The following is a 27,680-nucleotide window of genomic DNA, read 5'->3' as shown; positions in this document are numbered from 1 at the left end:
TCCCACATATTTGTTACTGGTGTAAGGACCATATTGGAGTGGTCTGAGCTTTCGATGGGATCTAGTAAGGCATTCTTTCTACAAATGCACCCAAACTTCATCGCCCACCCGAAAATTTTGTGACACCAGATGTTGTTCATGTCATTTATTGTACTTGGCATTTTCCAGAATGGAGTGGCAATATATCGGCCTATTGGGTAGAGGTGCTCCGGGAGTCAGATCAAACAAATGCTTAACCTAACAGTGTAATGGTAACCCTGTCGATGAGGAGAATATGTCCATGTATCCTTTGATGATTGTATCTACCTTCTTCAGATGCATGGAGGAACCGTTCTTGGGGCTACGGATGTGGCTATGATCTTCCCCTTACTTTTAGAGTGAACCAAAAAGAAAATAAATTTCCTAGTCTGGGAGATGATCTTACTGCCTTTCTTAGCAAAGATCAAAGAAGTGGCGGTAGGTGGGGCTACCTTCGGTATCATGTGTAATGTATTACACAAAGAAATAATAACAGCGTGAGGACTTGAATCATACACAACATGTCTCTTCCACAAGTATGGTTGGCCTAATAATACATCACAAACATCCAGAGGTGCAACATCACACAATACCTCATCTGTGAAGGGCTTGATGTTGTATGGAATGTAGCACTGTTGGCGGACTAGAAGATCTCATCCTTGGTGAAGCCACCCGATACTATATGGCTGTGGGTGTGGTATGGTCGGTAGTCCCAAGCGCTTCACAACCTCTAATAAAATGAGGTTCTTTTGGCTCCCACTATCAACAATGAATTGCAGTGGCGAACCCTTCACCCACATCTGTGAGTGCAAAAGGTGCTCCCCCTCCTCTGGATTTTCGGGCTCATTCTTCTGGATCTTGGCAGTGGCAATAGTGGCACTGGACTCCACCTCAATGCTCTGCTTCCCTTTATCATTCCTCTTGTTGGGTTCTGACTCAGGGTCGGAACATGCATCTGATTCTGAAGCCTTCAACTCGGCCACCAGCGACAGCTTGGTTTGAAACTACTTGTGTTGTGAGTGGGGCTCTTATGGAACTCACACCAATTTCATGTGTCCTTCTTTGACTTCGTGGTGTTTTTCTTTTCTTGCGGCTTCGACAGGTTGTCTTGGGTCATCTGGCCTTGGATTTGTGCTTTGTTCTCCAGATTCACAGATCCAAAGTCTCGCTTCTTTTGTTTAAACTTCTGCTCGATCTTGACAGTGTATCGGTATGTCATTCCAAACGAGGATATGTCTAGGAACTCCATCTTGTCCTAGATTTATCTATGTAGGTAGCCATGATACTTGAATACCAAATGTTTCTTAGAATCTTTGATACCCAACTTCATGCGAAGGGTATGAAAAACATTGGTAAACTCCGACACATCTTGGTCCCTTCCTTGTCGCATCGTGGTCCACTTTATGTATTTGTCATCGTAGCTCCCGACAGGGTAGTACTGCTCCTTGATGTCATCCCAAAATGAATTCCAAGTGGGAGTGGCTAAAAACAGTGAGTTCATACTTTCATCCTTCTGCTCGTAGTAGGTTTCCCACCAGTCCTTGACGTGGGGGGCTGCTTTGAGAAGAGCAAAAGTAATCTTTTCCCGGCTGGGAAAATCATGAAAAAAAAATACCTTTCTAATATATCTAACCATTTATCTACGATATTTGCATCCATCTGACCCTTGAATATGGGGATTTCAAGGTTGACTTGTAAATTAAAGGGTGTGGCATTTCCAGAGTAGTTATTAGATGTGTTGCCCATGGGTAGTCGCTAAAGGATTTGGGTAAAGTTGTCCATCATCACATTCCTTTGTTGCTCAGGGGCCTCTTTGAGAAAGATTTTGATAGGATCTCATTTCCCCCTCATCTTTATTTTCATCCTCCATGGGAGGCCACCAAGATTTGTGAGGCTGGTCTTGCAAAGGTTTGACTAGATCAAGCCCTAACTCATATCCTGACCTCGTTGGGGACATGCAAAGAAAAACAGAAAAAGAGCAGACCACTCTGATACCATTGATCCATATTTAAACAGGAACGCAAAAAATTACAGAGATAATGATAAATAAAGAGATGCAGTAGAAATAATACTTCATTTCATTAATGTAAAATACTGAAATTTGCTTAGAAACAGGGATGGAAATAAACTAGCTCGAGCGATGTTAGCTTATCTCTAAGGAGAGATGTGGTGGCTAGATGTCTCTGAACTTCATTAAAATGAGGCTCAAGGGCCTTTATATTATTGAACAATAAGAGAAAATCCTAAACAACCAAAACCCTAACCCGAGGAGATGTAACACCAAGAGTTTATGTGCCTCATTGGGGTTAGTTGGACAACCAACTTCTCGAGGTTGTGATTTGGTCATATTATCTCCGTTTGATGTGCATGATACCCCATTGGAAAGATGTTTTCGAGGAATACGACAGAAAAGATGATTTTTTGAGAAAATAGCTGGTGGTATATTTCCAAAAACACGTCGTTTAGGGACTCAAAACAACTCTGGAAGTTTAGGACATGAAAAAATGCTAAAAATAGTAAATGTGCTATAATTAAGGAAACTGAAAAACTGAAAGAAACAATGGTGGGGGTCCAAGTGGAATTGGTGGGTGGCCACCAATATCCGCATGGATCATTCCTCCCCCCTTAGGAAGCAATGGTCCCCATTGTGTTGAGTGCCTCCATTAGATGGGGAAACTTTTGCTGAACTTGGTCCTTGGTTGGATGTTCTGCAATTCCTAATGTGTCTATTAATGGTGGGAATCATGGTCGAGGGCGGTCCACATTGAATACTTGGTGCAAGCCAAGGAATGGGGGAATGCTGAGCTCCAAAGCCTTGTTTCCCACATCTTTGTTACTGGTGTAAGGTCCATATCAGAGTGGTCTGAGCTTCTGATGGGCTCTGGTAAGGCATTATTTCTGCAAATGCAACCAAAATTTGTTGCCTACTTGAAACTTGTGTGACACCATATGTTGATCATGTCGCTTCTTGTATTTGTCATTTTCCATTATGGAGTGGCAATATATCAGCCTGTTGGGTAGAGGTGCTCCGGGATTTAGATTGAACAAATGCTTGACCTAACAATGTAACATACCCTTATTGGTGAGGAGAAGATGTCCCTGTATCCTTTAATGATCATATCCACCTGCTTCGGTTGCGTGGAGGAACCCTTTGTGGGGGACATGGATGTGGCTATGATCTTCCCCTTACTTTGAGAGTGAACCAGAAAGAAAATAAACTTCCTAGTTTGGGAGATGATCTTACTGCCCCTCTTAGCATAGATCAAAGAAGTGGCAATAGGTGGGGCTACCTTTCGTATCCTATATAATGTATTACACAAAGAAATAATAACGGCCAGAGAACTTTACTCATACACAGAATATCGCTTCCACAAGTATGGTTGGCCTAATAATACATCACAAACATCCAGAGGTACAACATCACACAATACCTCATCTGTGAAGGGCTTGATGTTGTAGGGAAGGTGACACTGCTGGTGGACTCAGAGATCTCGTCCTTGGTGAAGCCACCTGATACTGTACAGCTGTGGGTGTGGGATGGTCGGTAGTCCCAACCACTTCACGACCTCTACTGAAATGAGGTTCTTTTGGCTCCCACTGTCAACATTGAATTGGAGCGGTGAACCCTTCACCCACATATGTGAGTGGAAAATATGCTCCCCCTCCTTTCGATCTTCGGGCTCATTCTTCTGGATCTTGGTGGTGGCAACAGTGGCACTGGGATCTGCATCAATGATCTGCTTCCCTTTCGCATTCCTCTTGTCGGGTTCTGACTCAGGGTCAGAACATGCTTCTGATTCTGAAGCCTTCAACTCGGCCACCAACGACTGCTTGGTCCAACACTCACTTATGTTGTGAGTGGAGTTGTTATGGAACTCAAACCATTTTCCTGAGTCCTTCTTTGACTTCATGGTGTTTTTATTTTCTTGCAGCTTTGTCGGGTTGTCTTGGGTCACCCCACCTTGGCTTTGTCCTTTGTTCTTTGGATTCACAAATCCAGAGTATCGCTTCTTTTGTTTAAACTTCTACTCAATCTTGACATCGTATCGATATGACGTGCTGAGTGATGATATGTCCAAAAACTCCATCTCGTCCTGGATGCATCTATGTAGGTCGTCGTAGTACTTAGTAGCAAATGTTTCTCAGAATCCTTGATACCCAACTTCGTGCAAAGGGTATGAAAAACATTGGTAAAATCCAGCACTTCTTGGTCCCTTCCTTGCCGCAGTGTGGTCCACTTTATGTATTTGTCCTCGTAGCTCCTGACAAGGTAGTACTACTCCTTGATGGCGTCCTGGAATGAATTCCAAGTGGGAGTGGCTGAAAACAGTGAGTTCATACTTTCATCCTTCTACTCACAGTAGGTTTCCCACCAGTCCTTGACGTGGGGGGCTGCTTTGAGAAGAGCGAAAGTAATATTTTCCCAACTGGAAAAATCATGAAAAGAAAAATACCCTTCTAGTAGATTTAACCATTTATCTACGACATCTACATCTATTTGACCCTTGAATATGGGGATTTCAAATTTAACTTGTACCTTAAAGGGTGTGGTGTTTCCAGAGTAGCTATTGGATGTGTTGCCCCTAGGTAGCTGCTGAAGGATTTGGGAAAATTTGTCCATCGTTGTGTTCCTTTGTCACTCGAGGGCTTCTTCCAACAAGATTTTGATGGGATCTCCCACCCCCTCATCTTTATTTTCATCTGCCATGGGAGGTGGTTGAGATTTGTGAGGTTGGTCTTGCAAAGGTTTGACCAGTTCAAGCCCTAACTCCTTATTTCCTGACCTCGTTAAAATAGAGAAAGAGAAAACTGCTCTGATACCACTGATCCAGATTTAAACAGGAATGCAACAAATAATATAGATAACCATAAATATAGAGATGTAGCAGAAATAATACTTCATTTCATTAATGTAAAACACTGAAATATGCTTACAAACAGGAATGGAAATAAACTAGCTCAGGCGATGGTAGCTTATCTCTGAGAAGAGATGTGGCGGCTACATGCCCCTGAACTGTGTTACTATGAGGCTCAAGGGCCTTTTTATTATTGGACAATAAGAGCAAACCCTAAACAACCAAAGCCCTAACTCGAGGAGATGTAACACCAAGAGTTTATGGGCCCTGTTGGGGTTAGTTGGTGTCACACGGAATGAGTCGATCTTGCGGACAAGATAGACCTTCCTAGAATCTAAAGAAGACCTAATGACAAGCAAACCAACCAGACACTATCTTTCTCTAAATATGCTTTAATAAACAATAGAAAACAAGTGTTTTTAGGGCCTACCTTTGGTCCAACGCAAGCTTGTGGATGCCCTCGCTCCTTTGATCCAAATGAGCTCCTTTTCGCGAATCTGCAAACACAAACAAGGCAAACAAATTAAATAGCACCTGAAAAACCAATTGCATAAAACATATTTAACATGAAAGTCAAGGAGTCCATGAAACAAATAACATAAGATACTTGTTGAGAAAAATGAGTTTGATTGTATTAATTCAAAAGAAGAAGAACTTTACAACCTTTGCCTTGACGCTGTACAAGCTCCTCCCAGGGTCCAACAAGAAGTCTCCTTTACTTTGACAAGTTTCACTCACTCCCCAATGAAGCCAAAAAGGTATGTGATCTCTCCTCTTAAGCTCAACTAGGAAGTCTTAATTTCACCAGCATTTACCCTCAAAATGTTCAGCTTCTAACCTCCCTAGTCCTCACCCCAATGCCTGTATTTATAGTGCAAATAATCATGGTGACGATATTTTTGTGTAACAGATTGCCCTCTAAAGTGCGAAGTCTGTAGTAGATGAGGATTTCATTTATCATATAGGAAAAGTGAAGTACTTTATCATTTCGAGGATCATCTTGTGGAGAGCCCGGTCGGAACCTGTAAAAACATTCAATGCAAGATATATATATGAGATCATATCATCGCTGAGGTAGGCATTCCCATACTTAGATCAAAACTAACTAGAAAACTATCCACTGCTATGATATAGGAATGATCTTGCAAAACATCACAAGTATAGACTCGTGTGAACACAGTATGGACGCAGCCATCTGTTTATGAATAGTCCACAACATAATGAATACAAAATTCCTCGCAGCCTGGATGGTGGAAACTAGATCCAGGGTCTTCATTTCTACTTCCCGAAATAGTACGATTCTATCCATGTGAATAAATGTGTTGAAGTCGAACATGATAGAAACCACTTGATTACCAGTCAATGATGTAAACCGTTAACAAGTGTGAGAGAAACCACCAGTGATGTCAATGGCTCTCAAAGTACCCAGTACAATCCATGAGATGTGAATAAATGTGTTGATGTCGAACATGTCACGGAATCCTTTGATCGAAAGTCAATGATGTAAACTATCGTCAAAGGTGAGAAACATGCCATTGAGGCATGCAGATCTCAAGGTACTGATGATTTCTAGATCATATTTCTAGATAATTTGCTGATGTCGATAGAAAGCGATCCGTCATAGGCAAGCCCACAACACGAAATCATAGATCAAGTTGAAGAAATTTAGTTGCAAGGACTAACTCAGGGATGGTCAAAATGGATGACAGATATTTTGCAGATGAATGGCTTATTGGCAGTGACCTCTTGAACACATAACGACATGACAGATGGCTTGGTGACAATTGACCCAAAGTTAATACCCGGAAACCGGCTAAAGACTTTCAATGTGGTTTCATCAACTGTTAGGCAAAGGATTTCCCAACCCAGGTGAATAAAAGTGTCGTGTTCAAGAGTGGTTACAAAGTATGACAAACAGACTCATTTTTCTCTCTTTTCCCCCAACATTTCTGGCAAGTACCTCTTTATTTTTGACAAGCTTGAGGAGGATAACATTTGCTTGATTATAAGCTCATCCTTCGGATGAGTCCAACTTAGTTTAAATTCGAACCCTAAGAAGGAGTGGTTCGTTCCTGTTTGTAATTGAACAGGTCCTTTACTGTGAAATTTTAACGAGTCCAGTATAGGAGAAACTCGGCGTTTTTCAATTTTAGAGAGTCTGAAAAAACTTAAGAAGACTCCAGGGTTGACCTTTTTCGTAAGTTTGTGTCTCCCAAGCCCGAAAAAGTATAAAATAATACTTGAAAGAACCGCTTGATCTTTTACGACCAAGGAGTACTTTTCGTTATTAGTGTCCTTGACCCAAAAAAGTAAAAAAGCGATCAATGGCACGTCGTTTTATAACCAATATCGAATTTGAAACGACAAAAATCCGGCAATCTTTTCATGTTTTTATGGTCGGAAAAGAGCTGTAAGTGGACCGTCTTTTAATTCCATTTTAACGAGTTTAAAAGAAACACTCGGCAATCTTTTCATGTTTTAGGAGTCAGAAAAGAGCTTAAAGATGACTCTACATGTTTTTCTATCGAAAATGATAGATTTTGCCTGAATAATCCTTTATTCTGCACAAAAACACAAACATTACTCATACATGTTTGAAATGGATAAAAGCGTCGCAAAATACCTTTCCAAAGTGAAACATAAACAAATTTACGATTTATTTACTCAAAAAACTTATAAAAAGGGCCGTTGTCGATTCATTTTTACCGTTTGAGTTTGGGTGAGAAAATAGTGCTTTTGCTTAGAAAACTTCCCGTGAAGATTGTGGAAAATCCAACCGTCGGAATCGAACGCCGTCTTCTCCAAGTAATCCACATCATCCTACTCTTCATTTTCAACCGTTTAGTTTTTTGTTTTAGTCCTTCATTTCATTTTTTGGGAGGGTTTTTAGGCGCAAAACCCGCGTGCGGGGGTCCGCAGGTTTACCATTGCGGACCCGCGGACCCCGACTTTTTCTCCATTGGGAAAAAGCTCGGGGTCCGCACCTTCCGTGTAGACAAAGTGCGGACCCACGCACTGTGTCTAACTCGGAGGGTGCGTACCCCGCCGCAAGGGTTTTGAACCCAAAGATTCTCAAAAATGGACCAATCAAAATATTTTCTAGCAATTTAATTAATCTTTATACTTGATGCAGAGAGTATATCATGCTAGATTGGCATGAACAAGAGCATGAGGACGTGGATGCTGCTGCATGGAATCATCAGCCTTCACTTGATGCTTTGAGGGCATGCGGACTGTAAAAATTCTGGACCATTCCTGGCATGAGGGCTCAGGTGGATTTCTTACAATGGCTGGTTAACAGATGGAGCATACAGGGCCAGTGCTTCTTCATTGGCAGCCACCAGCTCGAAATCGAGCCGACGGATATTTATTTATTGACTGGTTTGACTAAGAGAGGCGAAGACTTGACTCTGCACAGGACTAGGCCAGGTGGCCAGTCTGTCGATAGCCTCCGGCTAGAGTACTGCAACAGCCAGGCTAGAGACAAAGGGATAGACATAAAGACCATATCCCGTCCTGAACTCATGGTGATTGCGTTTACTGTCACCAGACTTTGCGGAGCTACCGCATTACATATTGCCACCAGATCCCAGATGCGTATGGCAGTTGATTGCTTTCGAGGCACCATCTTCAACTGGTGCGATGCTGTGCTGGCCAATGTGAAAGGCCAACTGACCAGGGCCAAGAGCGGACGACTAAAGACCTTTGGTTATGGGGCTTTGGTCGTGAGTTTTGGCCTGGAGAGGGTTCCTATGCTGATCCCACAGCACCTTACTGTTGGAGCTGGGCTTCCTCGAGAGCCCAAACTGATGCGATGGGTCGCAGTCATGGCCTGTCACCCGGACGAGAGGACAGAGGTTGCTCGGTTCAAACCTGAGTATTTCCAATGGTTGGAAAACCAGGTCTTTTCCATTCAGGATTTCCCTTACGCTGGGATAGATTTTCGTGGTGACCCAGACATGGCTCTTCCACCAGGAGAGCAGTGGGACGAGTCAGGTAAAATCCTTTTCAACTTTTTCCTATTTTAATTTTTTTATTTTTCCATCGTCTCAAAACTGATAGTAAAAATTTCAAATGCAAATGTGGGTCCACAGCGACCAGCCGCTCTCTGGCCTTTCGAGATGAGGCAACCAGTTGCACCCACACCAGCCCCACAGGACGAATTAGTAGAGGTTTTGGCCGAGTTGGAGGGTCATCTCGAGTGCTTGACAGGAGATATTCCTGAGACCACTATACAACATTCCTCATCGACTTCAGCGCTACGTGATTGGAGTCCCTGGACCTTTTAGGAGGTTCCTTTGCAAGGTGGCCCGTGCAGTGGTTTCTTATAGAGATCATCACCAGTGATAGGATGATCGCCTATTGTGGGCACATGTGACATTTTGTTTTTTGTACTTATCATTTTTGCCGATCATAAGGTGTTTTTCAACCTATGATCGAGGACGATGTATTTTTTGACACACTCCTATATATATATATATCACTATTACCGGCTTATCTTGTAAATCATGTTATGGAATGGTTTTAAATTTACATGTATGATTATTGCAAATGTATATTTAACATTCGAGAAGCAATTGCATCTGCTAATGTATTTAAAGACCTTGGAATATGCTGATATTCAATGTAATCAAATTCACGTTCCAAGAGACGCACTCTCAAAAATAATCTCAATAACACTGGATTTCTAATGGCATACACTCTATTAAGTTGTAATACAACGAGTTCAGAATCTAACCTCACTATCAAACTCCGAATTCCAAATGAAATAGATTTAGATAATAACTCAATCACTGCAATATACTCTGCAATGTTGTTTGTTGTTTGACCGAGGCTTACCCCATGCATAGAAACTAACTCGTCAGAGGGCGAATAGATAACCCAAGCTACAGAAGAGATGTTCCGTGTATTATGACAAGCACCATCAGCAAATCCAATGTATGTTTGGAGAGGCATCGACATCTGCAATATCAAGAGTAAAACCAAGATAAGCAGGAATAATGATGGAAAAACACTCTCTAAGCTAAGCACACTTTTTAAACTAAAACACACTAGCTAGAAAGAAAAAACTATCCTAACTAAAAATCTCCATACCCATTCTTTTAAGCATAGTACCTCTTCAAGTAAAGGCGATTTCTGGGTTTACCCAAAGAGTCCCCATCAAAGTCACCAATTCATAAGCCCCTTTGGCTAGCTTTCGCTTGACAACATAGGGACCATGCCACATAGGAACGAATTTTCCAGCGCCTAATTTATCATTAGCTTGATCATACAATAACGCTAGGTCTCCTTCCGAAAAATTTCGAGGGGTCACATTTCGATCATACTGAGCTTTCATACGTTTTGCGTGAGTCTCGATCACCAATGCAGCATCACGTCGATTCTCATCTAATTGAGCTAAGTATAACAAACGCTTTTCCTCTTCGGAAGTAGCTAGAAGTAACTAGATGGCCATTTGCAGTGACGGGATTTCGCATTCAATGGGTAACACAGCTTCCAAACCATAGACTAGTTGAAAAGGAGTGAACCCTGTTGATGTTTTTACTGAAGTTCGGTACGCCCAAAGCGCTAAAAATAGCATGTTGTGCCAATTCGACCAATGAATCCCAATGATTCGTCGGATCATGATAACTAAAACTTTGTTGATGGACTCAACCAGACCATTCGCTTGTGGATAATAAGGGGTTGAACTATCGTGACGTAAACCAAGCTGGCCTGTAAGTTCGGTCATCATAACGTTTCGAAAATGACGCCCATGATCAGTGATTATCGCTTGTGGGACACCAAACCTAGAAATTATATGACTGAACATGAAAATTGCATCTGTCTTGCCGTCTGCCTCGAATGTAGGCATCGCCTCGGCCCACTTAGTAAAATAATCTACCGCAAGGATGATATACGCATGCCCCCCGGCCGAGTGAGGGTTACATGTAATAAAATCGATACCCCATTTGGCAAAAGGACCAACAGCAATTATAGGGTGGAGAGGAGCAGGTGGAGTGCGCATCTTACGATCAAAAATCTGGCAGTTGTGGCATTTTTGGACCGCCGTAATACAATCTTTAAACAAGGACAGCCAGAAATAGCCAGCGCGCAATATCTTTTGGGCAGTGGCATACCCAGACGTATGACCGCCACACGCTCCAGAGTGACAGTCATTTAGAACCCTTTCAGCTTCTTCGTGAGTTAAGCAACGTCGAAAAATAGAATCCGCCCCATGGCGATAAAGTGTATCTCCAATAATCCTGAATTGTTGGGACTAGAAACGAATCTTTCGACGTTCTAACTGTGAAATTTCGAGCCGAAAGGACTGGGTCTGGAGATAAACGATGATATCCCCATACCACGGATCTAAAGTGCTGATTAGAAACAAGGATTCATCCGCAATGGGCTCCTCCGCCACAGTTTCCGTGTCAGCACGCGGGACGTCACACATTAACTCCGCAAAAACTAAAGATTTCTTAGACTTAGATTTCTCAAATTCCAAGTCGAACTCCTGCAGGATAACGATCCATTTAGAGTAATTTCCCCCTAGCAATTGCTTGGTCAAAATGTAGATCATAGGGTTGCAATCCGAAATTACCATAGTTTTGCATAGTAGAATGTAGTGACGAAAACGTTGGACAGCTTGAACGGCTGCCAATGCCAATTTGTCCACATGTGAGTATTTCAGCTCAGTTGGATTTAATGTTCGACTAAGGTAATATATCACATGTTCCGTTCCGAATTCATCTTCCTGAACTAAGACCATTCCAATGGTGGAATGGGAGGCGGCGAGATACAAGAAGTAATCCTGGTTGTAGTTGGGAGGATGCAACAACGGTGCATGGGTCAATGCGTGTTTGAGTGCATCAAAAGATTTCTGAGCTATCTCATCCAAATAGAATGGAGTGTTCTGTTTCAACAACTGGGTAAAACCCTTTGTAACCTCGGCGTAGTTAGGAATGAATCGTCGTAAAAAGTTTGCTTTCCCTTGCAAACTTTGGAGTTGGCGAAGACTCGAAGGAGGAGGCAAATTGATGATAGCTTCGACCTTCGAGGGATCGACGCGAATGCCGGCTTTCGAAACTATAAATCCGAGAAATCGACCTGTTTCTATACAGAAGACACATTTGTGTGGGTTCAACTGAATACGATAATGCCTACACCTCATAAAGATTTCTTGTAAATGGACGAGGTGATCAGCTCGATGTAATGAATGAGCAGGAAAATCATCGAGATACGGTTGCACAATGTGTTTGATGTCATGAAACGCATAAGACATCGCCCTTTGAAAAGTTGCTCCGGCATTCTTAAGCCCAAAAGGCAATTTGCAATAAGCACATGTCCCCCATGGACAAATGAAAGCCATTTTTGGTTGATCGGCAGGTAGAATGTTGATTTCATTGTATCCAGAAAAACCATCCATAAAGGAAAATATTTCGCTGCCGGCACAATCATCAATGATTTGATCGATATAGGGAGTTGGGTAATTTTCCTTTGGACAGGCTCGATTAATGTCCCTATAGTCGATGCATATTCTTATTGTTCCCTGTTTTTTGTTAACCGGAACAATATTTGATACCCAATCCATTAGCGGGATCGGATAAATGAAACCTGCTTTCAACAGTTTTTCAACTTCTGCTTTAATTGCAGCAGCTTTTCGCGGGTGAATCTGACGCAAACGTTGCCAGACGGGTTTAGCGTCCGGGTAAGTCTTGATCTCATGAACAACAATCGCGGGACCAATTCCTGGCATTTCCTCATAGGACCAGGCAAACACGCCACAGAATTCTTGAAATAGGGCCTTATATAATTGGATCTCATCATCTGTACACAAGGCACCTATATGAATGTTCTCAACAATTATGGGCTTAACCGAAATGTCAATAGGAATAGTTCGAGAGATGTTTCCCAAATTTAACTCTGAATCGGGATGTTTCATTGGATTCTGATGTTCCTTGACATATTCAGTCGTAAAAATTGATGAGAAATCATTTTCAAAACGATCATCCTCAGGTAAAAACGAAGATCTGTGATGGAGATCTTCCCATGGTAAATCATCTACACAGGATTTCACGAATTTGCTCATCAGAGTGAACAAGTTTAGAAAACGTAGTTAAATCCGAGGTTGATGTGAAAAGTGATTCCTCACGGACCACATTCATTAAGTCGATTTCGGTTGAACACGGGTCGGCAAAAGACTGCACGGCTTCATAAGCAATTTCAAATGGACTCAAAGGCATGGAATTACCAAATGAGTCTATCTCAGATTCAGAAGGAACGATCCAAGGATCGTCATAAAAAATGGTGTCTGATGTAATCATATGAATGGTTGCAAATGAAGATGATGCGTTGATTGGAGGAAAAGGAAAAGTTCCCAGTAAACCGGCATCTTTAACTAATCCTACTCCAACATCCTTGTATGGGATAGTCGTTTTACTGACATGCTGAATACTCTCCGAAGAGACTGGGTCGGATGAAAAGTAAGCCAACTGGTCTATTGTTATGATCTTTCCATTATGTGGAAACTTTATTACTCGAAAGACCGATGAAATGACCGCTGTCATAGCGTAAGACCAACTTCGACCCAATAGAAGGTTGTAATCTAGAGGGGCATCAACCACCTCCACATCTAGATTAACGATTTTTCCTTCAACCCCTATAGGCAAATCCTGTAGAATGCCAAAAGGATGAAACCCACGGCCATAAAAGGCCTTAAGAATTGTCGGGGATTGATTTAGTGAAGGAGAACCAAGCGACCTCCAACACTGTATTGACATAATACACGTTGAGGCTCCCTCATCAATTACAGTCTGATGAATAGGCCTGTTTTTGACTATCACTGGGATCTGGAAAGCCATTTGATGAGGCAAACGCGGTGTACTATTTTCTAGATCGAAAATTATTAGGTTCGGGTCCTGAACATCAACAGATCCTATAGCCGACAAAAGTAATTTACGTTGTGCTGGACATGATTGCAGCACTTCCAAAGCCAACATTGCTGAGGGTGAAACAGCCAAATCCTCAACAATGTTATAGTTCTGAGCTGCTCTCGCATGTGGATTGAAAGCTGACTTTCGAAGTATACCCTTAGCGGGCGGTTTGATTACCAAGTCTAGATTAGGTTTCTCGATCTGTAGTGGATCGGAACCGGGAGCTGAGGTTGATGGATTAGAATGAGAAGATTCTGCTTCTTTGCCATCAACAGGACTTTTACTACCATAATCTTGTGATCGAGTCGCAATCCTAACATGGGACATCATCAATATGGGTTCTTCATTGGCACTCGAGGAAGAATCTATCATCTTACTGTCTTGACTTGGAAATGGATCCTTCAAGACAGCAGGAGTTTGGGAACCTTTGACAATCTTCGCAACCTATGCACGATGAGGACAGTCTCTTGTGAAATGTTCTTCGTCACAAATGAGACAAGGATAACGAGGTTTGCGCTTTTCATCATTGGATTCCGCCTTTTCAGGTTTCTCCTTTGAACTTTTGTCAGTTTTATTCTTCTTCTTTCCTTTCTTCTTCCCACCGGATTTTGATTTAGCTGTAGATGACTCTACAACGTGAATATCGGTGGAAACTTCTGCAGAAGAATCTCCTGTCGGGGAATCAGGCAAGGTTATGATAGAAGAAGAATTCTTGGAAGACTTCTTCTTACTTTTAGTGTTAACCATACCAATCATACCGTCAGCGGCATGAGATCCCGAAGAAGCTGCAGCGATTTGATTTGAATTGGGAAGATTGGGGAACTTTTCGTGTAACGTACCTGACTGAGTATAGACCAAGTCAAGGTACTGTGCTTGAGCAATCACTTGCTCCTCAGTAACAACTCCAGCTTTAGCAACATCTTCAGTGATCCTTGGCAACAAAGATTTTACAAACCACTCAGCCAAGATTTGATCCGGAATAAATACCTTCACTAAACGTCATCGACGTCTCCACTCATGAATATGATCTGAAATGTACATGGATGTCGATTGTTTTAGCGAAGTTAACAATTCCGTGCCATTGTCATATCGGACTGGCAACTGGAAATGAGTTAAAAACGAGGTAGCTAACTGAATAAAATTATAAAAAGTGCGTCGCGGTAACTCAATGTACCACTTGGCCGCGAGACCAATTAGAGTGCACTGGAAAAGTCTAAGACAGATCGAATCATCTGTGATGGAGTTAGACGCACACCAGAGGTGGTAAGTCATCACATGGTTTGACGGGTCCTCTCCAGGTTTACCTTTGAACTTGGGAATGTCACTGGGAAACTTGTTCGGCATTGGCGGCCAAAACGGAAGATAATTAATCGGATCGTTCGTTAGGCACGACAAGTTAGGTAAGTCCAAAGTTGCGATAAACGGTAACTGCCGATTAGGATCCCTAAAACTCTGGGTCATGAGACTAGCCCTAGGAGGAGGATATCCGAGATAACTAGGAATAGGAATCATGTTCGGGATATTGTATCCTCCCAGAAAACCAGGATTAACCGGACCGTACTGGGTTTGTTGAGGTTGTTGATAAGTGTACCCAGGATACGGTTGATACTGATAAACTGGGTGCTGGACAGTAGGACCGAATTGGTATTGTCCCTGGTACGGTTGATAGGTCTATTGTGGTTGACTTGTGACAACCGTACTTAAACCAGGTTGTCCTACAGGCATCTGAACCATAGTTTGAATCGTGGATCCAGACGGTGGTAAAGATGTCTGAGGAGTAGATACAGGAACAGTAGAAACTGGAGTTGTCGATACTCCAGAAGTAGGTGGGGTAGATTGAACAGATGTTGCGGTAGTTGCAGCAGTCGTTTGAGATGGAGTACGAGGCGCAGTAGGCCCAGACTGAGAAATTACCGAAGGTACAGAAATTTGAATGTTAGACTGGACTGGTTGCTGGGGTGTACTAGAAACTAAGGGTTGTCCAGTTTGAGATGACAACTGTACACTTGGCTACAACACCTGTTGGGTTTGCGATGGATCCCACACTATGTTCATTCTGGGGTACTAACCCATAACAGGTTGAGAATATTGAGAACCATAACCGGGTTGAGGGTAGGATTGATAATTGAAAGGTACATTTCCCGTTCCTTGAACATAAGATTGACCTTGGGGTGGTTGGAAACCTTGGTTCGAGTACTGACCTTGGGGTATATACCCTTGAGGCACGTACTAATACTGGGGTTGACCTTGAGGTATAAATTGATACTGGGGTTGACCTTGGGGTACATATTGAGTCTGGGGTTGACCTTGAGGAACGTACTGTACCGTAGGTATGTACTGTCCTTGAGGTTGCCCCCCAGATGCAAATTGTGTACCTTGAGGTTGCCCCCCAGGCGTTAATTGAGGCTGTCCCCCAGGCGGTAATTGGCCACCTTGAGGTTGAGAATTGGGAATAGAACCTGACATCATAAGAATGTCTTCTACGCTCAACGGCTTTGTACCAGTGCTTCCAGTTAATAACCCTTGTTCAATGGGTTGAGGAGATGCTCCCGAAAAAGTACCAGAAAGTGACTAATACCCAGAGGGAACAGAAGGACCGTCGTAGAAAAAAGATTCAGGCGATTAAGTAAACATGGACGACTGACCTGACATATTTACCGGAGTATAAAAACCTCTAGGATGATAAGGAGCACGAGGTGGTGAAAAACTTAACCCTGGGTTTTCCAAATAATTAGTCAAAGAAAGATACCAGGTAGTACTACTAGGCAGACTGTAAAAAATTGATTCACTCTCCCTTAGATCAAGAACAGGTTGATTTTCAGGGATAGGGATGCCTACTTCTTCTTCCGAAGCAAGTTCTTCAATAGCAATAAGTCCAGAAGGAAGATCTTGGGTAATTACTCTTTCTACCCTAGGTGAATCAGGACCACTAGAAGTTGGAGAGACAAACCCCGATGTTGGAGTAACAGGTTCAGATATCTCAGGTTCTTCACCTATATCACTAGTAGATGAAAAGCTACCAACAAGTTCGGAAACTGAAATCGATTGCGGATCGTAACCTGTTACTAGAGTTTGGTAATCAGGATGTACAACCAATGAAGACTCTCCTTCTTCAGGTGACCCAACTTTACTACCACTAGGAGTTACGAGGACTTTCAAGCCTTCAAGCTGGCTCGGGACTTCTTCAGGAGGTTGGCCCCAAAGTCGACGGGACTTCCTCAGTAAATCAGCCACGGTTACAAACTCAGGAGACTGGCCCCGAAGTCTACGGGACTGTCTTGGTAATTCAGCCACAATTAAAAACTTTTAACTACCTCACACGCAAACAAAGTAAAATCTCAATGAAAACAACCTAAGAGGAGCTTTCCCAGAGCATAAATGCAACAATTGGATTTCTTCCTACCACAAGATACAGCTACTTGTTTGTTTTTACTGTCTTGGAGAGTTAATTACTCTCCTACTCCAAGACACTAGCCTAAGCTAAGTTGGTGTATCAGAGCCCTAGAAATAAAAATGTTACTAGGTGAATTTTAGTTTAAGCATTAATTTTAGTGGTTGTTGTTTAAGTCAAGAGGTGGCAGAGATGAAACTCGTGGTGTAAAGACTTGACTCGAAATCACTAAAAATATGCACCTAAGATGATTTAAACAATCTTTTCTCTTCGATGAACTTCTAAACTAAGAAAGAGTTTGAGAATGCAAATACTTTGTAAACACAAATCTTTCTCGATTAAACAAATTAAAAGAAGGGCTTATCCTTTCCAAAGCACTCAAAACGAGACAACTAGCTATTTCACACAAATTTCCCTTTTCTTTTCAAAGCACTCAATCACTACAAAAAACAAACTTTTTCCAAAAGAGATTTTTTTATATTTTGTAAATAAAACACTCAAAACTAATGAAAATGACTAACTTTGAGAGCTACAAACTATAAAAACCTACTTGAAGTCAAAGCCTACTAAAAGTCTTTTTGAGGATGTTTTACTTAGCTAAATGTGGGCTAAGGACTAATTTATGCAGAATCACAATTAGTCAAAAAACAACCAATCTTTCGTTTTCTTTTTAAAAATGAAAATCCAAACTTTTAAATACAAGCTTTTCGAAATTTTGAAATGAGAAAACTCAAAGCGGATTCCTCAACAAGGGGAGATTTCATAAATGGTCAGACTCATAAGAAGGCTGGCAGACACCAAGGTGATCTGAGGTCCCTACAGCTTCTAAGCTCAGAGCCACTACACAACCAAATTGAAAAACAAGCCCAACAAGCAAAATTCCTAGGAATTTCACCTAAAACCCTAACACTAATGAAATTAAACCAAGGAAAGTTTTTGACAGGGAACAAGCAGGTCTGGGCAATGGCTAAAACCTATAAACAAATTCTAAACTGATAAAAAAGAGAAAAATTTAAAATTTCTCAAATTTTTGATAGGGTACGCAGGCAGCCTGTTTACACAGGTGCGTTCACGCTCTGTGTACAAAGAAAAAGTGCGTACAGGTACGCACTGTGCTTAAATCAGAGGGTGCGTATCTCTCCCAAAACTATGAAAAGAAAAACTAACTCAAAATTAACTAAATCTACCCAATCCCACAATCATCAAGTCAAAAACAGAAACGAAAAACACAGTTTCTCAGGTCAAAGTATAAACAAGGAAAAAAATCAAGTCCCCAGCGGAGTCGCCATTTTGTCTCACGGAATGAGTCGATCTTGCGAACAAGATAGACCTTCCCAGAATCTAAAGAAGACCTAATGACAAGCAAACCAACCAGACACTATCTTTCTCTAAATATGCTTTAATAAACAATAGCAAACAAGTGTTTTTAGGGCCTACCTTTGGTCCAACGCAAGCTTGTGGATGCCCTCGCTCCTTTGATCCAAATGAGCTCCTTTTCGCGAATCTGCAAACACAAACAAGGCAAACAAATTAAATAGCATCTAAAAAACCAATTGCATAAAACATATTTAACATGAAAGTCAAGGAGTCCATGAAACAAATAACATAAGATACTTGTTGAGAAAAATGATTTTGATTGTATTAATTCAAAAGAAGAACTTTACAACCTTCGCCTTGACGCTGTACAACCTCCTCCCAGGGTCCAACAAGAAGTCTCCCTTACTTTGACAAGTTTCACTCACTCCCCAATGAAGCCAAAAAGGTATGTGATCTCTCCTCTTAAGCTCAACTAGGAAGTCTTAATTTCACCAGCATTTACCCTCAAAATGTTCAGCTTCTAACCTCCCTAGTCCTGACCCCAATGCCTGTATTTATAGTGCAATGGAGGGAAGTTACTAGGTCCTCCTTCAAAGGGATAAAGCCCTCCTTCAAAGGGATAGCTCCTTTAGTTAAGGGATTAGCTCCTCTTTTGGGATGCATGAACCACCTCAGAGCGAACAATCCACGTCAAAATTCCTTCTAGAAAACTCTAGAATTAACCCAAAGTGAGTTTTTTAAGATAAAACTTGCGCCTTTTGACTTTCACAGGGGTCCGCACCTACACCGTTAGGGACAGAGCGGGTAGGTACACAGCTTTTGTACACAGAAGGTGCGGGACCGCAGGTGACCATGAGAGAAAGTGCGGAACCAGAGTTACATTGATTTTTAATGTCTTTCTCCCATTTCCAAAGCTTGATTTGAAGAGCTGAGGTCTTAGACTTGCTTAGGAGGACAGTATAAGTGATGATAGACCCATACTGACTGCAAATAGTCATGGTGATGATATTTTTGTGTAACAGTTGGATAACCAATTTCCTGGGGTTGTGACTTGGTCATATTATCTCAGTTTGATGCGCATGATACCCCATTGGAAAGATCTCTCTGAGGATTACGAAAAAAAATATCATTTAATTAAAAAATCACTGGTAGTATATTTCCAAAAAAGACATCGTTTAGGGCCTCAAAACGGCTCCAGAAGTTTAGGACCCGAAAAATTGCTAAAAATAGTAAACTGTGTTATAATTAAGGAAGTTGAAAAAATGAAAGAGACAATGGTGGGGGTCCAAGTGGAATTGGTGGGTGGCCACCAATATCCACAAGGATTAATCCCACAAGTTTGATTTAATTAAGATTAATTTTAGAATAACCAGCTAACAAATATCAAGGATAATATTCTAATATAGAGAGTAACATCATCTCCTTACTAATTCTATATTTAGACATTAACCATAACTTAAACACCTTTACGACGTAAATAACTTCTAGCATATATAGTGAACTTGTACTTCATCAGTCTACCTGCCCTGGTTGATAATTTATAATTACAATTTAAGAACATTAAATTGAATAAAAAACAATGGAGGCGAAAGTAGATATTATAGAATTGTATTCTTCACTAGGTGGCATCTTCATCAGAGTATTTTGTAGAGAGAAGCCTTTGCATGTCTTACCAAGGTATTCCACTGAAAAGCTGATCATGCAAGAAGTATCATACCACCTTGCTAGAGGGTTGTTAGGACGACTACATAGGAAGAATAAAGCATCATGGCCAGCTCTTCCTTTGTGGATCAGATTATACAAGATTAAGAGCTTGAAATACGTGGATGCCGAGGCTAAGGACATAGTGAAATTCGAGTCAACTACTTTAATTCGTATGATCCCCATAGTTTTTTCAAGGACCACTATTTGAGATTTTACTTTCCATGGATCAACGAGACATTTCATTGGCTAGAGGACAACCCTTGGAGGTACTGCTAGAATCCCTCTAGACTCAATGAGCCAGTGAATATAGCAAGAACTTGGAAGGTTGCTCTAAAGATTGCAGCAGCTCTAGAAAAAACAACAACAGTGGTAGAAGGCAGCAATCCAATGCAGGACAAGGGAAAGAGGAATATTGCTGACAATCAAGAGGGAGAGAAAAGAAGCAAAATGAAGGTTGATCCTATCCTCAAGAAGGAAGCTTTGGTGGTGGAAGCAAAGAGGGAGTAGTGGATCAAGAGAGTAGAATGGAGTAAGAGAGAAAAGTAGATGTTGTAGGAAGCAGAACTAAATTAGAAGGAGACAGAGAAGAAGTTGAAGGAAGAATAGGAGTTGAGCAGAATAGAATGAGAAGAGATGCAGAAGTAGGAAGAAGAAAAAAGGCAAGGTGTGATGACAGAGGAAACAACAGCGATATAGGTTGAAGAGTTGTAGCAATCAGTAGTAGAGGAGGAAGGTGAGCAGATGTAGGATCAAGAGGTTGCTCAAAAAATTGAGTAATTGATTGAAGTGACACACATGGAGTTGGAACTGGAGCCATAGAATGAAGATGTTGACCTAATTTCGAGAGCACCACAAGTCATCCCTCAGTCTCCACCACCTCCATTAGCAGAGTCAGTCCCAAGCGAGAAAGGAGATGTCGTTCTCCTTGATGATGATCCAGTCATGGATGTGTACAATATATCATTCGATGATTTCTAGAATATTATTGTACAAGCGCAAAGAAATCACTTTCCAGATGATCATGCATTACCTGCATTCATTAAGGAAAGGGTGGTAGTGTTGGACACTAGGAAGCATCCAACTTCCATTGCCAAAGCCATCTTGGCCCATGTAGGAGTAACAAGCTCAAATGTTAAGTATCTGATTCTCGAGAATGAACAACAGGAAAAGAACTTGGAGGCTGCCATGAAAGAGGCAGAACAACTTCGAGCAACAGTGCAAAATGTAGTTTTAGCATTGGGGGAGATGAGGACAATGATGCTTGTTGAAGTATCATCACTTTGAGAAACTATGTGAAATTTCTATGACGGATTTGTCACTGTGCATAAAGAAGTTTTACACTTGCATGGTCTACAATAGCGGAGGAAATAATTTGTCAAAACTCTAAAAAACATACATGCTACCATATGTTAGGATGGGGTCCCTTGGGGTCAAATTTTGTAAATTTTTTGTAAATATTGTAAAGTCTTCTCATTTTGAGGAGCGAAGAGTGAGTAGCGCAGGTCTATAGGAATCAAACGGGATTTAGGAAGGTCAAAGTCCCTTAGTTTGTTAAGAGTCAAGTTTTTTGTGACCCGCCCATGCTTCGCAGACCATGATATTTTAATTAAGAATCATATAAAAAGGAGTTATAGAAGAGTCATAGGAAAATAATGAAGAACATAGAAGGGCAACTTTTGAGTCTGTTTTGTCTATTTTGTACTTGGGCAAAGGGGAATGCTCCTACAACTATTTGCGCAGAGACCTTAGTAAGTCTGCAACTAGGTGCGCGGGCCCCTGTAGCTGTGTGCACACGGTTGGAAGACTCTGTATTTAAAGATCTAAACATAATAAAGGTTGTTATGATGAATTATTTTTGTATCTGCGTATTATCGTTTACCTCTGAATTTTATTGTATGTTTTGATCTTTCGAATGAAATTAATCATGAAAAGTACTTAATAGATGCACAAAGAAGTAGATATGTTTATTTACATGATGTTATGAATTTTTAGTGCAATCAGCGAACAGTTTAGATATAATAATTATTAGTTGTTGTAATTTCTAGGTTTCAGGGGTTAGGGTTCACGAAGGTTGGGATAAAGCACTAAGTTTAACAAAAACACATCACATAGTCCTTTGGATGTAAAAACCTGGTTCTAGCATCCCCCAATACTCCCTTGGGTGAGACTGTAGCCTACGTTACACGGGCTATTGCAGAAAGGGGTGGTAGTGTAAGCTTTTTTTGGTTAGCGCAACTAACTCTAAAACTAGGTCCAAGCCCCCTCAAGCCAACAAATAGTTCTGTTGCTGGGACCGAGATCTATCTGAGGAACGTGTGATGTGGCATAAGTGGAGATCAAAAAGTGGGTAGATCAGAAGCTGCACGAGTTTTCAACCTAAGAAAAAAGGAATCCATGTCTGTCGAAAGAAGAGTCGTTACATAGATACCTGTATACAGAGGAACACAAAGTTTTCTTCTACACTTTTCTGTGCAAATTATACGATTGGTTGGCTAAATTGGTGGATGGCTAAGGTACTTGGAAGTTGGATAACGCCATTTTGTGGACTCCAGAGTTAGTGAGGTGCCTTCAAGGTTTAGAAAACAAGATTGTGAAGGTTGTCGATTATTGGGTCAATAGTATCTTGGGTGGATTTATTACTGAGTTCGCGACTAACACGTCTGTCAATTATAGCGAAGCTGAAAGCTGGTTTTTCAAAGGACCAAGTGGTAAGTATATGAAGTCTCTGAAAACTTGGATTAAAATGCTATTGTGTGAGAAATTGTTTAAGCCATTAATTTTATGTTTAGATGAGACTTGATGGGAGCTACACGAAGTGGGAGACCATTTAGAAGAGATCTAGATTCAAGTGTCGAGTACAGTCCTTTGTTGGGAGTGTCTGATAGCGATGAAGAAAGTAATAGTCTGAAGACCCCTCAAGGTGTGCCACAGACGATAGATTAGGGTATTGCGGGAATACCACATCCTTCCACTCCACCTCCGTGATCACCTCCACCTCACACACCTACATCGCCACCTCCATCTCCACCTCCGCTATTCAGCATGGTGAATACTATGAAGATGCCTATATTCAAGGGTTTGGGGATAGAAGACCATGAAAAATTTTGTTTGTAGTAGATGTTGTGTGGAAATCACAGTAGATAATGGATGACGATATGAAGAAAGCACAGTTGGTCACAACATTGCAAGATAGAGTGTTGAGTTGGTATATTAAGTATAGTATGATTCATCCAATTGTGTCATTCAAATATACAAAAGATGTGTTGAATAATGAATTCAAGAAGCCTAATTCACAAGCCCAGTCTGTAACCAAGGTCAAAGAAATTAAGAAGAAGGTGAATGAATCTGCATGGGATTTTGATCAGAGGTTGAAATGTCTACTACAATAGTCTAACCTACAGATCTCGGATGAGCAACATAAGGATTCGTATATTGCTTCTTTGTTACCTCATTTGAGATTATCATTGTCACAGCATAAGCTTGGAACACAGGCTGAAGCACTGGATATTTCTATGAAGTTGGAGGCCTCACCTATTCACGATACGAATCTAGGAGTGCAACAGATTCAATAGCAGTTGGCTAGCCTACATATGGAGTTGCAGGATCTCAAAAAGGGAGAAGAGGTCAAAAATGAGACCCGCATGGAAGTATGGTGCTTAAAGTGCAAAGGCCATGGTCACAACAAGGATTATTGCCTGGTGTATCAGAATTATCTAAGCAGTGGAGGTCCTATCCCCATGAAGCTGAAAAATACTGCTGGTTTTAGCACCGGTGTGGTGCCATGGTGCGCTATTTGCCAAATAATAGGAAAACATCTGACAAAGTATTGCCATTTGTTACAGAAGTTTGTACAGACTCCCCAACAACTGTTTTGCAATTTTTGTAAGACTTTAGGCCATGATGAGTGCAATTGTTGAAGCTATAAGATAATGATGGACAAAACTCTAACATATAGGGTACAGAGGGAGGCACGTACCCAATAGGATCAAGGCACAACTGCAGCGCACAAAGGTTTCCAAGGACGAGGAAGAGGATAAGGGGGAGGAGCTAGGATCAATATTGTCGACAGTTTGATCACGTTATCGAAGACTGTCTTGTGCTGATCACAAAGATGCAAGAAAAGAAGACCCAGACCCAACAACCTACTCAAAACATCCAGATCATGAGATCATAACCGCACAAATATCGGCCCAGTGTTAATATAGTTACGTGAAAACAACCAGAAGAAAATATATGGGTGCACAAGGCTTCTGGCAAGGATGCTGGATTTGATTTACATAACGAAAAGGAAAATTTTATGGAGCTTAAAAAGAGCTTTGCGGATTCAGGAGCTTCCACATCAAGTTCTTAGATTAAACGAATGGAGAAGCCTGAAGAGATCATTGGTACTTAGGAAATGGATCCTTCAGTGTTGAAGTCCTTCTTACAAACTTGCATGAAGCTCCTAAGGGACCAGAAAGCAGTAGAGGGACTGCAAGAGTTCATAGACAACTATGCTAGAAAGGGTAAACCACTGCCTGAACATCGTGCAGTGCATAAGGTAGACAAGGGTGAGAAAAGGACTAGTCGAGAAATGAGATTGACTACACAAATCCAGGAATTTGAAATGGAGCAAGTGATCCTTGATTTGGGATTTGATATGAAAGTTTTTCCTAAACAAACCTGGGAAATAATGGGAAAGTTAGCACTCCAGTGGTCGCTAATCCAACTATGAATGGAGAACAAACAAAATATTATTCCTATGGGATGCTTACATGAAGTAAATGTAGATATTGAAGGGGCACGCGATATAACTGATTTTGAAGTAATCAAAATAGTGGATGATAGTAATCCCTACCCAACGTTGCTTGGGATTGATTGGACATTTGATATGAATGCAGTCATCAACCTGAAGAAGTGCAACATGACGTTTGAGAAGAAGGAACTGAGAGTCATTGTTCCATTGGATCTGGCTGAGGGTGCGCGATATACTGAACTAGTTTGAGATTACTATGAGGAGGATGATATTGAGTAGATCTATAAGATTACTACGTAGGATGAGGATTGGATCAACCCTATGGCGGATGGGTGAATTAATTGGGAAAAGGATAGCTCCTCCAACTTGGATTTAGATGAGGAGCTTGAAAAATGGCATAATAGATTGCATGAAGTATCAACATTGTGACACTATAGGCTTACTAAGTCACTCCAGTGTATATCTACTGAGGTACGCAATTTACCATATTATGATGGCTTAGAATATGTAAATTTATTTCTAGATAAATTTGAAAGGGATGTACTGGAGGAGCATCAGTTCTAGAAATTGGACATTGTGCTGAGAGCTACGCCTGCCAGATGGTGGGGTACACATACGAACAATTTTACAAATTAGGAGTAGGAAAAGATGATGAAGTTATGGTTTGGATATGCCCATACCCGCATTGCAGAAAAATATATAGGAAAGGATGATCCGCATGAACATATGACTCGGTGGATGAAAGCATGGGGAGAGGAACCACAGCCTAAATGGGTTCACTTATTCTGCCACACTATGAATACTATTCCACTGAACTGGTATCTAGAAACAAAACTATGACACAAAACCGCAGATTGGGTGTTCTGAAGGAAATTTTTCTACTAACGTTCAGTTTTGAGGATGGATTCAAATGTATTGATGAAGCGTTACAAGAAATCAAGGCTGCAATATTCAGAATGCCTGTAGAACATGTCACATGGGTACAACCAGACTGGAGTACACAGTTGCGCCATGCACTGGAATGCTTTGCTACTGCAGAAGAAGGTGAGGAAGATCCAAAAAATATCAGTATCCCTGAGTTAGAGGGACAACGTGAAGTCACTGGGCCTAAGGTAGAAATTATGACATCTCAAAACCATTGAAAAATAAGAAAGTGAACATTGGGTTAGAAGTGACATCCTGTTGAAAGTGAACTCTTGCTTCCATTGCATCCAGGTACACTAATATGGCTCCTCCATCCAAATCATCTGATAACATGTACATGGTCATCCTAGGTGCGACTAGACTGACAACATGTTGTTTCATAGTGTCTGCATTGATCTCCAAGCATGTTCTAGTGGTCGTGAGCATCAACTTGTCGAAATATATGTTCAGCTTCAGTCGAACTTGCTTCTTGTATTTGCCTCAGTGATTGTGCCAAATGGGTGGGATCACATGCATGCACACAATGACATGCATGTTGCTGAATTCCCTTGCATGCAATCAACAACACTTCTCACCTTGTATGCTCCGTACCAGCTGCTGAGATGGATCTATAACTTGTAACAACCCAATTTCATCAGTCTGTGCTTGTTGCACCCCCTGTTGTACCTGTTTTTGTTGCAAATTTTCTCTCTCTTGTACAACTCTTGTTCTCCCTTGAGTTTCTGCTTCATCACCTGCAACTCCTTCTCTATTCCTTTCTCTACCCTCGCACGATCGTCTTGTTGTGCCGTCACCTCATAGCCTCAATCTCCAAAGCTTCTTTCGTCATGAGTGGATCTACTCTGAACTTGCAGCTTTACTTCGCCTCTATGCTATCAATAGCCTTCCTCTTGCACTCGATGCATGCAGGTGTGTTTCCTTCTACTGTTGTTGATTGTGCTACTCGTTGTGATGTCGTTTCCATTCATCTTGATCTCCTTTTCCATGAAAAACTTGATATCTTCGTGGATAGGAAATTTCATAGAAACTTGATCGGCTGCATCTCTAGTTGCGCTCTTAACGGCGTCTTTGACTCTGCTCCCCTAGAAACCGTTGTGCTTGTGCTGCTGGGAGGTGGGCGACACATGTGATACCTAGAGACATAGAAACACTCGTGGAAAGTAATTTTTTAGTTGAAAACCAAAAGAAAACTTGAGGACTGACTTGAAATATACCTGTGTGATTGATCGTGAATGTTCGCAATTTCCGCCGGGAGGTTGGGAGACTAACTGCCAAAACTGAACAAGGCACAGTCCAGGATATCAGGAGGCTAAATGACTATTGGAACTATGCAATTCATATTCCAACTTGGCCTACTAAGGACTAAAACTATGCAATGTGAAATTTCAGTCAGCAGTGACATGCAACCAACAAACTACATCATGCAGTTTCTGGGGCCAGCGAGACACTACTTCTAAGGATTGTGCAATGCAAGCCTGGCGGTCAGTGCTAGGCCAGACGTACGCAATTTCTGGAGGGAAGGTAGAGACTTCGCTTCCGGAAATGTGTAATGCTATCCAGGCAAGGCACAGTCTAGGCCAAGGCAGCCCAGACCAACCGACGGGTGACTGAAAAAATGAGAAGTCTGAATGCATGATGAGATGAGTGCAAAAAAGAGTCAATGATCATGCACACAAATAGCAAGTGCAAGATTCAAAAAAAGGGAAAGCATGCATGTGTGTGAAGCGAGTTGCTGCAACGATGACCATTCATGAAAAAATAGTGTCAGGCATGCAACAACAGTGAGATGCGAATGAAAACTGAAATGGTGCTTCTACAAG

Source organism: Pinus tabuliformis, chromosome 4_2 (assembly GCF_031772625.1).
Source record: "Pinus tabuliformis cultivar Carrire ecotype Pingquan chromosome 4_2, CPIR1, whole genome shotgun sequence".
Lineage (NCBI taxonomy): Eukaryota > Viridiplantae > Streptophyta > Pinopsida > Pinales > Pinaceae > Pinus > Pinus tabuliformis.
This window is presented reverse-complemented; position numbering follows the sequence as displayed.